Source organism: Thermobia domestica, chromosome 7 (assembly GCF_964235325.1).
Source record: "Thermobia domestica chromosome 7, izTheDome1.hap1.1, whole genome shotgun sequence".
Lineage (NCBI taxonomy): Eukaryota > Metazoa > Arthropoda > Insecta > Zygentoma > Lepismatidae > Thermobia > Thermobia domestica.
Genome location: NC_137460.1, coordinates 201,578,427 through 201,590,321, shown reverse-complemented (window position 1 = coordinate 201,590,321; position 11,895 = coordinate 201,578,427). Strand labels below are relative to the sequence as shown.

Sequence of the window (11,895 nt, the reverse complement as noted above, 5' to 3'; positions counted from 1 at the left end):
TCCTTCTTGGGCATATACATATGACAGCTGAATTCCTAGCGCGATGCCACTTTCAACCCTTTTCTGCCACTGCTATTAAGTACGCGTTTTTTTTTTTTTTTTCGCTATTAGAACACCAAGTAATTCTTTAGAAATATAAATACAATTATATGTATAAACTTCTCTTTTTTTAAAGATAGAAAATACCATAAGTCAAATACTAACAGTATTTTGAGTAAACTTGAACTACTGTACTTGAAATATTTTCATTCGACTTTGTGACTAGTCCGCCATCTCAGATCATCTGTGGTTAGCTTGCCTATGAACTTGCTCCTTGTTGGATGCAGTATAAGGTAAGTAAATTACAGTACAAACCTATTGTCTAGGAGTTTAATGAATTTCCACACCTTACAATTAACTTCTCTATTCTATTTACGTGACAGGGATGAATTTCGTTGCAAAAAACGAAAATATATACTATCTTTCTTCGTATTTCTTTATAGCGATAACAGATGGCGGGACTGGTGTTGTTGTACTTCATACCAAGATTCGTGTATTTCATGCTTCGGTGCAATCACTGGCTCATTTCGTGACAGTGATAGTTGAGTCTGAGTGAAACGAAAACGGAACGGAATCGTTCGTACGGATATCACGTGATGACGTACGTATGAACAAAGAAAAAGAATGCATTGTATCGTATCGAATACACTTGTATCAACAGGAAATGTGGTTATAATCTTTTGTTGCTAGATTCGGTTTGGGATAAGTAATTGCTGACGAAAAGAATCAAGCACAGCGTGGCATATACAAAATCATAGTTTAAAATATTACGTCTATGATCGTGCTGTGTAATGGCGATTATTCATAATCCTACAAGATTAAAAATATGTAGCCATAATGAACTTATTCATATACATTTATTGAACTGTGCATTAATTATGCAGATGACATACAAAATGAGTAATTTGCTTTCAAAAATGACAAGCGAACTTATTTTCAGGATAAATAATTCTATTCAAATTACATTTCTGAATAGAGATTAGTCAAATTATATCTCCGTATTAAGCGTTCTTCGTCAATAATCATAATGCACAATGACAGAGATCTTCTAAACTTCAAACTATGCTATGCAAAAGTAGGGAAGAATTATAAAACGGCTAGGCACCCGTTCGTCTATCGACAGGTGTTAGGGCAAAAACGGTCAAAGAAAGCGAAAAACGCATCCGGAAAAAAAGAAACCGGACGTAAGAATCCATTATTTCTGATTTAAATATTGGATTCCGACAAGAGTAAAAACCAAGATGAACGAGATTTTTTACAAATCTGGATTTAGTATTCAAGAATAGACCTCACCCTGCCTCCCCCCTTATTAATCTACTGAAATCGGAAGTGACTGAAATTCGCTGCAACTTCCGGTGTGAGTGTTGATCTAGTAAAGCACAACTGGTAATAAATAGCAAGAAACTGTTTTTTGTAACCGTAAGTAGCAGAAGTCTAGCATTTCTAGTTTCAATTGATCGCTATAAGCCTAGTGCAAGAACAGAAAGAGGAAAAAAAATCGATTCTGCGTTCCAAAGACAGATTGCAACCTTGGCCTTGTCACTCAACTAGAAAATCGCTACAAAACAAAATCGGTAGAGATGTTCAGTCTCTGCTGTTTTGCTTCTATCAAATCCGAAATTAGTAGGAATCCACCTTGGATCCCAGTGGAGTAAAAACTTTAAGTGATTCAGGGAAGTGCTTTTTTGAAGTTACCGCTAAAGCACATATCATTATATTCAAACCGGAAGTGGTAAAGTTTTTATTAGAGATACTCCAGAATAGTGATCACCAAACCGTCGATCGCAAGTTACTAGTAGCTCACGGGGGCATTTTCGGTAGATCGCTTTAACTTTTTTTTTTTTAAGTTACAGTTCTTTTGGCTGGCAGCTCACAGTAGGATTTAGAAGCTATACGGTAGCTCAGAAGCTTCATACGTTTGGCGACAACTGGTCTAGAACAAAGGCATCAGTGATAGCAAGAAGTGGTTTTCTAAAGTAAATTCAGCGTTCGAGGAGTAGATTTCGGTTGTACGCTTATCCGTCTATTGAGACGGGAAGGGATAAGTCAACCAGTTGCGCACGCAATATTAGCTGTAGCAGTGGCGTACACAGTATTTCCTGCTGGTATCTCTGTCCTATGGAATTGGAAAACCAGTTAACTGTATACTGATTACGAATGCAAAACCTGTTTTCTGCAAGAGGTATTTGTAATTTCTTACAAACACAAAAATTGCGTTCATACCAATTCCTAACAAGGTCGCATTTTATTTATCTATTTAAGAGCTGAAAAATTCTTTCTTCGAACGGGGAGAAAGGATTGTGGAAGGTACTTGGAGTCTTTTCCTTCCCTAGGATACGCGTTATGGGACATCTTTATACCCCATGTAGATGAAGGATAGACTTAAACGACATCGGGTTGTCACTTTTCAACACTGCGACCCCAAAAACTAAGAATTGAACGCTTATATCGTAGCGTTCCTCTCCTCTCAACCTTCTTGAACCCTTTCCCCTTAGAATATGCATTACAATGAAAAATTAAATGAGCTGTGGAGACCCGAGTTCTTTTTTCGCCGGGAGCTCATGTGGTTCGGATGCACATTAAGTTGTAGATCCACGTATCATATAGCCTCACTCCTGAAAGGTACGCTAAAGTAAAATCTAAAGGAAATGAATTTGAACTTAAGCAGCATCGAGTGTGTCACTATTCATCTCAGCGATCTCGAAAACTGTGAATTGGACATTAATATGGGTCGTTTTCGATTATTTTTGTGCAATATCTCGATTTTTTGATTAAATGTAGTATTGCCCACGAGACTTGACGAGACTGAATTTTCTTGTTGAGAAATGAGACGAGTTATAGCTCTTCCAATAGAAATAAATATACATTTCTAGACGAGACTGGTTTACAATACCTTTTCCAGACAAGAGAGCTCCAAATCTTGTTTCATGAGCAACACTACATAAATGATGATCCCGTTCCCGTAGGGAAGGATTTTAATCAATTTAATATAATTTTCTTAGAATCCCAAAGTTGATAATCATGCCAAATATCATTCTTTGGTTCAGTAGTTATTTCATGAAGTGGTCAGACAGAAACTCATATTCGCTTTTGTAAAATAGATTTATTTATTTATGTATTATTACCATATACAGTGATAATTACAATCTTCGAGTTTACCGGCGTTCAAAAATAATCCATACATGTCCTTAAACATTAATTTCTATGAAACAAACCTTCCAGTCTCCTGGAGTCTTGATTTCTTCGCTTACAGCTTGTAATGCTTTCCCATCATCATAAAACTTGCTTCTTTTATGTATTTTAAAAAAATGCATGCCCAGTTTTCCAAATAAAAACATGTCAATAGGTGTTCTTTGGTTTAAGCCAAAAATCAACATTCCGAGTGACCATAAGATCTGATTTATATGTCCATTGATTATGTCCTTTAGAATGAATGGGAGCCCATGTATACAGCGCCGTAACTTGGATTTTTTCTGGGGAGGGGGCAAGCATTAATTGGGCCCCCTAGAAAAGTTGTTTTTCAAATTCTTGGGCCCCCTCCTGCGCGGCAAGGTCAACCGGGCCGTTAGTTCCGTCCCTGGGCCCGTTCCATACCTAACAAATTAATTAAGGGGACAATATTGATAAATCTGAAAGCCATAGAATAAATATTATTTCTAGGTCCCCTAATATTACTTTTTTTTCTTTTTTTTTTTACTGAAATGGACATACTACTCATTTTTGTTTTATTCACCTTTCGTGTGCTGTTTTGTTGATGTAATGTAGTGAATCTGTTTGATGCTTCATTTATAATTTCACATTCGTATCGTATATGTAGTAAGAAAATATTGTCTTAAAATGAGCCCCCCTCGAACGGCAGTAAGCTTCCCTGCCCCCCAACAAGTTACGACCCTGCATGTATATAATTATGGAAGAATTTGTGGCATAAGAATATGAGAGAAAACTGAAGAACTCCGAGAAAATCCACGGATTCAGTGTTCTCAACTACAACATCGTATGCGTTGGGATTGATCCAGTATCTCTCCTACGACAGATAAGCGCTCTCTTACCAACTGTATCTTCTTTAACAGGGCGTGTGTGAGTTGGCGTTGTGGTGAAGCAGGATTCTATAAAGCCCTTACTTTTGCTGCCGTTTTCGCAGTTACTCAAAATCTTTGGGAAAGCAAACTGGGTGTACCAAACTGCAGTTACTATAGTTTGTGACAACAAGAACCACTACCACAAGAGCTAACTTGGAAACCAAGTTTAACGGACTTCTAAGACCGAGGATGTCGATTGACCCTTGCTCTTAGGATGTGTAAGAGGTATATCCATGTTTCGTCATAGGCAGTAATTTTGATTTTCCACTACCAAACTTACCAATCTGTCCTTTGTTGTTTTCGGATCTCTAGCACGGAACGAAAAACATTAAATATATATTACCCGTTTTCAGTGCTGCCGATCCGTATGTAATTCATCCTGTTATTCATGATAGTTTGGTTTTGGATGTACTATTTCTTTCTTTCGTTTTCTTTTTCTTTTTTCATTGCAATGATGTTTTCAGGAGTCGGTATACTGTTTTAGGCTGTCCTGTTATAGATTCATCAGTGAGACCTTTTTTGTGGGATTCTTGGGACAAGTTAGAAGCTCTTGTTGTCGAAATTTCGAGTTACCACATCTTTTTTGCAAACTTCCATAACGACAACTGCCTTTCATATCCATTTTAAAATCCTAGAGAACATTGAAAGAAACGCAAATCCATGATGACCATGAAACTGACTTGTCGTTGCTTCAAGAGCTGTTCCCCACGAGCCCGCATACTTTTCCATACAAGAATTGAGTGGCTTAATAAGGGTCTACAAATCCATATAAGGTTGAAATTATTTTACAGATCAATTTTGAAAGTTTTTTTGTGTGCTCTTTGTACTGTAGAGTTTGTTATTTCTACCAACAAGGTTGTCAAAATGTTCCATCACCGACAGGAGGATAATTACACAAGGATTCCCCTTCTAAGAATTTCTAACATGCTTCTCTTTGATTACTGTACGATTAAGCTCAAAAGTCTATTTTGGGCAGAGACGTTCTCTCAGGTCTCCCTATCTAAATCGCTTTCATCTACTGATTGGCTATATCGTTAACTGGGACGTTTGTTCAATGAACAGTGATATAAATCAAATCTCTTATCAACAGTTCTATGATTAGTATCGTAAGTTGCCTTAAAAGTACTACTGTATGGTCATTATTCTCATGTGTGTGTTTATCATTATTCGTTCTGATGATTCTAGCAGTAGTGACAAGGATTAAGTCATGCAATGTGGTTATATTGACGCCAACCCGAAGCCATGCATTTTCCCGACTAGATGCAAAACTCCCCGCCAACTAAAATTAAGGAGTTAGATCCAAAAGATAACACATACAGGAAATGATTTTGGGGAATCAGCTTTAGAGATTAATAAATATAAATTAGTGTTTCATTACAGACATTACTCATTTTTTGCAAGTGTATAATATTCCCTTCTTATATAGAACAACGCGAAACAGAAAACACAATAAAGCATTTTAAGAAGTAATAATTCAAAAGAGCTACAAGAGAAACAAACTTTCCTCACAATTGGAACAAGAGTGGTTTTAGTCTCGTATGGATTCTTTCATAAATTAGTGTGTTATCTATTTCGGAGAAACGTTTTACAAGAAAACGAATTTTGACCTTTACGGATTCTGTCGTGTATTTTAAGCTAGACATACAAAGTAAGCTTGTCTTACAACTTTCATAAGACAGCAAGAGCATGGCTTTCGTTACAAATGGATTCTTAAACGTGTTCTTAAGCTAGGCAAACAAGGTGAGTTTTTCCAGGACTTTGACAAGAATATGGTTTACGGCTTGTATAGATTTTTTTTAAGGTACACAAGTTAGGAAAACTTTTCTTACAATATACAGTATATGTTATGAAGAAATATCTTAACACTTCACATTTTCATCACTAATCTTGTATATCAAACCACTTGTTTTCTGGACAATTAGAGATGTGCACGAGTCGAGTCGAGTCGAGATTTAAGCCTGTCTCGACTCGTATCGATAAAACGTCTCGACTCGACTCGACTCGAATTCGAGACGAGACGTCTCGAAATTCGAGACGAGACAAAATTTAAGAGTTAAAATATACGCACACATCAGCCAGAACATTATGACTACCTACCTAATTGTCAGTTTGTCCACCTTTGGCACGGATAACTACGGCGACGCGTCTTGGCATGAATGCAATGATCCTTAATAGGTCGCTGTAGAGAGTTGGCACCACATGTGCACTTACAGGTCGCCTAATTCCCGTAAATTCCGATTGGGGGGCAATGCGCTCTGACGTCAAGTTCAATCACATCCCAGATGTGTTCTACTGAGTTCACATCCGGCAAGTTGTGGGGCCAGCACATCACTTGGAACTCGCCCCTGTGTTCCTCGAACCACTCCATCACACTCCTGGCCTTGTGCCATGGTGCATTATCTTGTCAAAAATTCCACTACTCTTGGGAAACATGATCGCCATGAAGGGGTATACGTAGTCTGCAAGCAATGTGCGATACGCTTCGGCCGTCATGGTGCCTTGCTCGAGCTCCACTAGACATATGGATGCTCACGTAAATGTTCCTCAGAGCATAATTAAGCCGCCGCCGGCTTGTCTCCGTCCCGCAGTACAGGTGTCAAGAAGCTGTTCCCTTGGAACACGACGGATTCCCACCCTCCCATCGTCATGATGAAGAAGGTATCGGGATTCATCAGACAATGCAACGCTCTGCCACTGCGCCAAGATCCAGTGCCGATGGTCACGTGTTCATTTCAGTCGTAGTTGCCAATGTCGTGGTATTAACTTTCACACATGGATGGGTTGTCGGCTACGGAGGCCCATTGTTAGGAGTGCTCGGTGTACTGTGTGTTCAGACACACTTGTAATTTGGTCTGATGTTAAAGTCTGATGTTAGTTCCGTGAGAGTTCGCTGCCTGTCCTGTTTTACCAGTTTGCCAGCTGATGACGTCCGACATTTGTAATGAGGTGGGGGGCGCCCAACTCCGACGTTTGTACGTCGTTTCTCCTTGGTTTCACCACTTCTTGAAGACACTCACTACAACACTCCTCAAACACCCGACAGGTCCTACAGTTTCGGAAATTCTCGTGCTGAGTCTCCGGGCCATTACAGCCTGCCCTCGGTCAAACTCAGATAGATCGCGCGCCTTCCCCATTCTATACACGGCCAGCATTTCACTAATTAATTGAATTGAGCTGAAAATTAAATCTTGATCTCGAAAGATTAACTATTAAGTTTATGCGTTCTGTACCTTTCTAAAGTAATAAATGCTGGAATTGGTTTCAAGGCTGTTTCTGAGTGAATACTTTCTTCAAAACAATATTAAAAATTGTAGAATGATTTTCGAGACATTCGAATCGAGTCGAGATTTTTACGAGCAGTCTCGACTCGACTCGTGTCTCAACTCCAAAATCCAAGTCGAGAAATACGTTTGTCTCGACTCGTCTCGAATTTTACAAAGTGTGTCTCGACTCGTTCGCATCCCTATGAACAATAGATTCTTCTAGGAGTGTGGTGCACTTTTCTCTACTAATACTTCTATCCACTCAATGGACTATTGATCCAGGTACTTGAGTAGTGACCTTATGTCTGCTAATTTCGCAGTTTACAGCTGGTGCTTTGGCAATATTAGAATGGATACTCACCAGGGAAGGGTCCGAATGTTGCACTCGAGTTGCCGAACAACATGTATCGGATATGAAAGATGGTGTGAAACTATGTACATATGCAAATTTATAGTGGCTGAGGGCAACATGGAAAACCAGGAGAGCCAGAAGAAATATGGCTGACCGTAGGGCCCAGCAACACAGAAAGCTAAGAAATCTCTCGTTCCGTGCGTGAATGGTCACAGAAGTGAAGCTAAATGTTTAATAGTACATGCATGATAAGATCTGCTTTATGCAATGAACATGGTGGTCACCATATTGAAAGTGGCCATCTAGAATTCGGATTCAAAGTGTAAAAGAGAAAGTGGGTCATGTGGGAGAAGAAATAGCACTGAAATTTTACCAGGAATACATTGGTGTTAACCATTCTGTAGTGACTATTGTGAGTTGAAAAGTAACATGCAAGAAGGGCGTACAAAAACCCTGTCAAAATCTTACTAGTATGGCGCTAAAGCTAGAGTTGGGATAACTCTGGTTTGTATATAGACCAAAAGATAAGTGTGTTTACATGCATAATATCTGACAGAGTAAGGGAAAGATGGTCATTGATGACACAGAAAGAAGAGACCAAAGATGAGTCCGTGTCACCTACTGTGTGTGCTGTTTGCAGACAGAAAATACGCGAGGAAGTGCATTAGATAATATCTGCGTTATCAGTGAAGTAGTTGAGTTAGATAGAGTGGTTTATAGGAAGGTTAATGCGCCCTTGATCGGTGAGCCACTGTTGATGAAGCGCTAGAAAGTGACAAGGTATATTATAATTCATTATTTGGAATAGTTATTTCTTCTTGTGGGCATGAATATGAATCCCCAGGCAGTTGGGCCATTATTAGTGAGTGAGTTCGGGACGTGCGACAATAATCCCTGTGCAGAAGATCAGAAATGCAGTTACTGGTGAATATTGATACAGTGATCGAATAATATCAAACGTTAGAGGGAGATGATAGCGTTGTGATATGAGGATGAGAATGACAGTGACCGTGATAAGAGTAATCACAGTGACCTTCGGGAATAAACTGGTGTAGCGGACGCCTCAGTGCATGCTCAACGATATAGTAATTCTGACCAGAGTAGTAGTTCGTTCTACGCTCCATTCCCACCTAATAAGGAGCCTGCAAAATATACGAAGCCAACAGTTTGAAAATACGTATGTATTACCACTTGATGGAGACAGAAAAAAACTTTAGGTAAATGAAGCAAAATGTCATCTGTGTGTTCATGCTGCAAGTTTATGGCTTCGTAACTTTGAACGAAACCGAAATAAAGTGTTTGTGAGGAAAATAAACGAGATATTACTACGTTTTAAAAGAACGCGGGCCAAGAATGGAATAGTTCATGATCGGACAATTAAAATGTGTTTGATGAATATAAAAGAGGACATTTATCCAAGGGGTACTCTGCAATTCCAAGCATCTTGGTCTTGGATTTAAAAAAATAAAAACTAACAATATTGTGTCACGCAAAATTACTTATTCCGTGTTCAAAATAACCGAAGATGAGCAAGTGTTACATCAAACTACAGAAAAGTTCTTGCTGAAACAAAGTCTATGATCTTAAAAGAAAACCTCAATTTAAGTCAAGTTTTTAACAGTTCAAAGTAGATATGAGAAAGAAATGTATTCAGACAGGACACTGGCCAAAAAAGTGTCAAACAAGTGTATTGTAGCATAGGATCAACGACAGCAATTACGCAATATGATAATGCCCATAATATCAATGGATGGGAAACTGTTTTCGCCATTATTTCTTATATCCGCTGAACCTACGAGTAAATTCCCTGCAAATATGCCTAACATACCTTCGATATCAAGGCATTTGCTAGAAAATCAGCAAATATGTGCAAGGATGATTTGAAGTTTTTTCTTCAGGAAGTATTTTGGCTACATGTGCACGACAATCCCATCTTGCTGTTGATTGATTCGTGGTCTTGTAACAAAGATGATAAACCGATGCATTCCAATGCTCTGAATTAGTGTTGTAAATAGAAAAAAAAAAGGTTCGTATTTTTTCAGAAATTTACGTTTTTTTTAGAAAAAAAAACATTGCCTCTCATTTTTTTTCTAAATTTCGTTTTTTTTTTCAAATAGTAATTTGTAATGCATCTTACGTCCATTTAAGTATGAAATATTTTTATGTAGGTGTAATTACCGTAAAATGCAACATAAACTATACGCTAGATACTGATACGCTACAAACATTTTACAATTTACATGAATACCATACCTATTAACAATTCGGGTTTCAGCAGTTTTCATCAATATCAGTGGCGTAGGGAAGGGGGGCCGGGCCCCCCCAAAGAGGTCCGACAATGTACTTTGATGTTTGTATTTTTTATATATTTTTATGTTTATATATTTTTTGTTTGTAATTTTTCTATGTGTACCTATAACAGCACTTGCACCCCCCCAAACACACATCCTGGCTACGCTACTGATCAATACCAACAAAGAAATAAAAGGTAGAAATGAAATTTTGTTTTTTCGTAAAAGCAGGCCCTTAATAAGTACAAAAATAATGTCACGAACAGTATCCAATAACTTGTCTAAAGGTAAAAACTAATACTAATTTGCCTAATAGTATTTTTCTAAATGTCATATAGGCCTATAAATAATTTGACGACTAGACATATATTATATGCAGAGCCGGCTCTACCATATATGCAACACGTTCATTTGCGTGGAGCGGCAAGCTTGGATGGTCCGGTAAAATCTGTCATACGTATATTATTTAAATTAAATATTTCTTGTTGGAAACAGACTTCTTGATGATGGTAGTTACATTTACTAAGCTGACCTTCTATATGAATACTACATTCATAAATTATGTTTAGGTTGCATTATTTTAAGGCTACATGGACAATGCTAAAACAAATGGTCGAATAAATCCGAGCACAAATTGCTTGATTGTTGTCAAATGCAAGAATTCAATTCTCGAATAGTAGTGGATATCTGTTCCATTTAGTTAGTTATCACAGTTTTGACATGAAACTAGTCTTGTTTTTGTCAGAAACAAGTTCCTTATCATTGAAGATAGAAACAAGTTTTTTAAAAAAAAAAAATGTTAGAAGATGTAGAAGAAAAATCAAGAAATAAAGATAAAAGAGCTAGTTACACTGGAATTGCAAATTGATACATTGAGATTGAAGCTCGATAGTGAATTTTATAAAAAGGATTACCATCTTTCCTCTGCAGTTGTGTTTGCTTTATCTTTCACTAACATAAGAGATTAATATTTAAAGAAAAAAACAGACACAATGGGATTGCATTTTTAGTAAGTATTTAAGCCTTTCTGAGTGCGACTGCACTTACCCTCACCTTTGTTGTTCATGCTGGAGTAGCATACTTAAAATTATGACTTTTAAGATTTGTTCTTTCTGGAGGAAGGGAGAGGCGGCAAATTATGCCATTGCACGAGGCGACAAATTGACTAGGACCGGCCCTGATGATATGTATATAAAAGACATGAATATAGGATGACTCAATTTGAAGTAATGCAGGGTGTTTCAAAATTAATTTTAGGGTTTTGAAACTTTGTAGTATCTATTACAATGAACTTACAATTATAAATATTATATCAAATGAAAAAGCAACTCAAACAGTTTTGTACGCACGCATGTACATGCATTGTTTCTTCTGTCTGCCGTTAGAAAGAGCAAGTAGCAAAGATGGAGACTAGAGAGCAGAAAGCTTTTTGTGTTTTAATAAAGACTGAATCTGTACAGTGCAACCGTCTGTGTGAAGAATATTAAGTAGACGCTTGCAACTACGTCTTTATCGTTTGCAGTTGCTACAGGTCTAAAGCCTACAGACTACGGTTTACGTGCCAATCTCGCAAGTGAAATATTCCTGCATAACAATGAAGATTTTCTGGATCGTGTCGTCTTCAGTGATAAATCGACCTTTCACCTAAGAGCTAATGTGAACACTCATAATGTTTGCATCTGACCGTCAGCAAATCCTCAGGAGATGGTACAGTTGAAACGAGACTCCCCTAAATTAAATGTGTTTTGTGCCATATGGCGGGAAGTTTATGGGCCTTTCTCGCCTATCGACTAGATGTATGCCGTGTGACGAATGAATCTCACATTGAACACTTGTAGCAAAGACTGTTTGAGGTGCTCTTTTACTTGATG

General features: G+C 37.9%; 1 protein-coding gene across 3 annotated transcripts in view; it reads left to right on the top strand.

Annotated features, from left to right (window-relative positions):
* The first annotated feature begins 287 nt into the window (after window positions 1-287).
* Window positions 288-11,895, top strand: part of LOC145690656 (uncharacterized) — a 256,803-nt gene continuing 245,195 nt past the window's right edge. The window contains exon 1 of one of the 3 annotated variants that reach the window (XR_014132253.1): window positions 288-332. The gene's annotated coding sequence lies outside the window, so the exon portion shown is untranslated. The remainder of the gene's footprint in view (window positions 333-11,895) is intronic. The other 2 variants (XM_081765766.1, XM_081765764.1) reach the window with 2 other exon arrangements.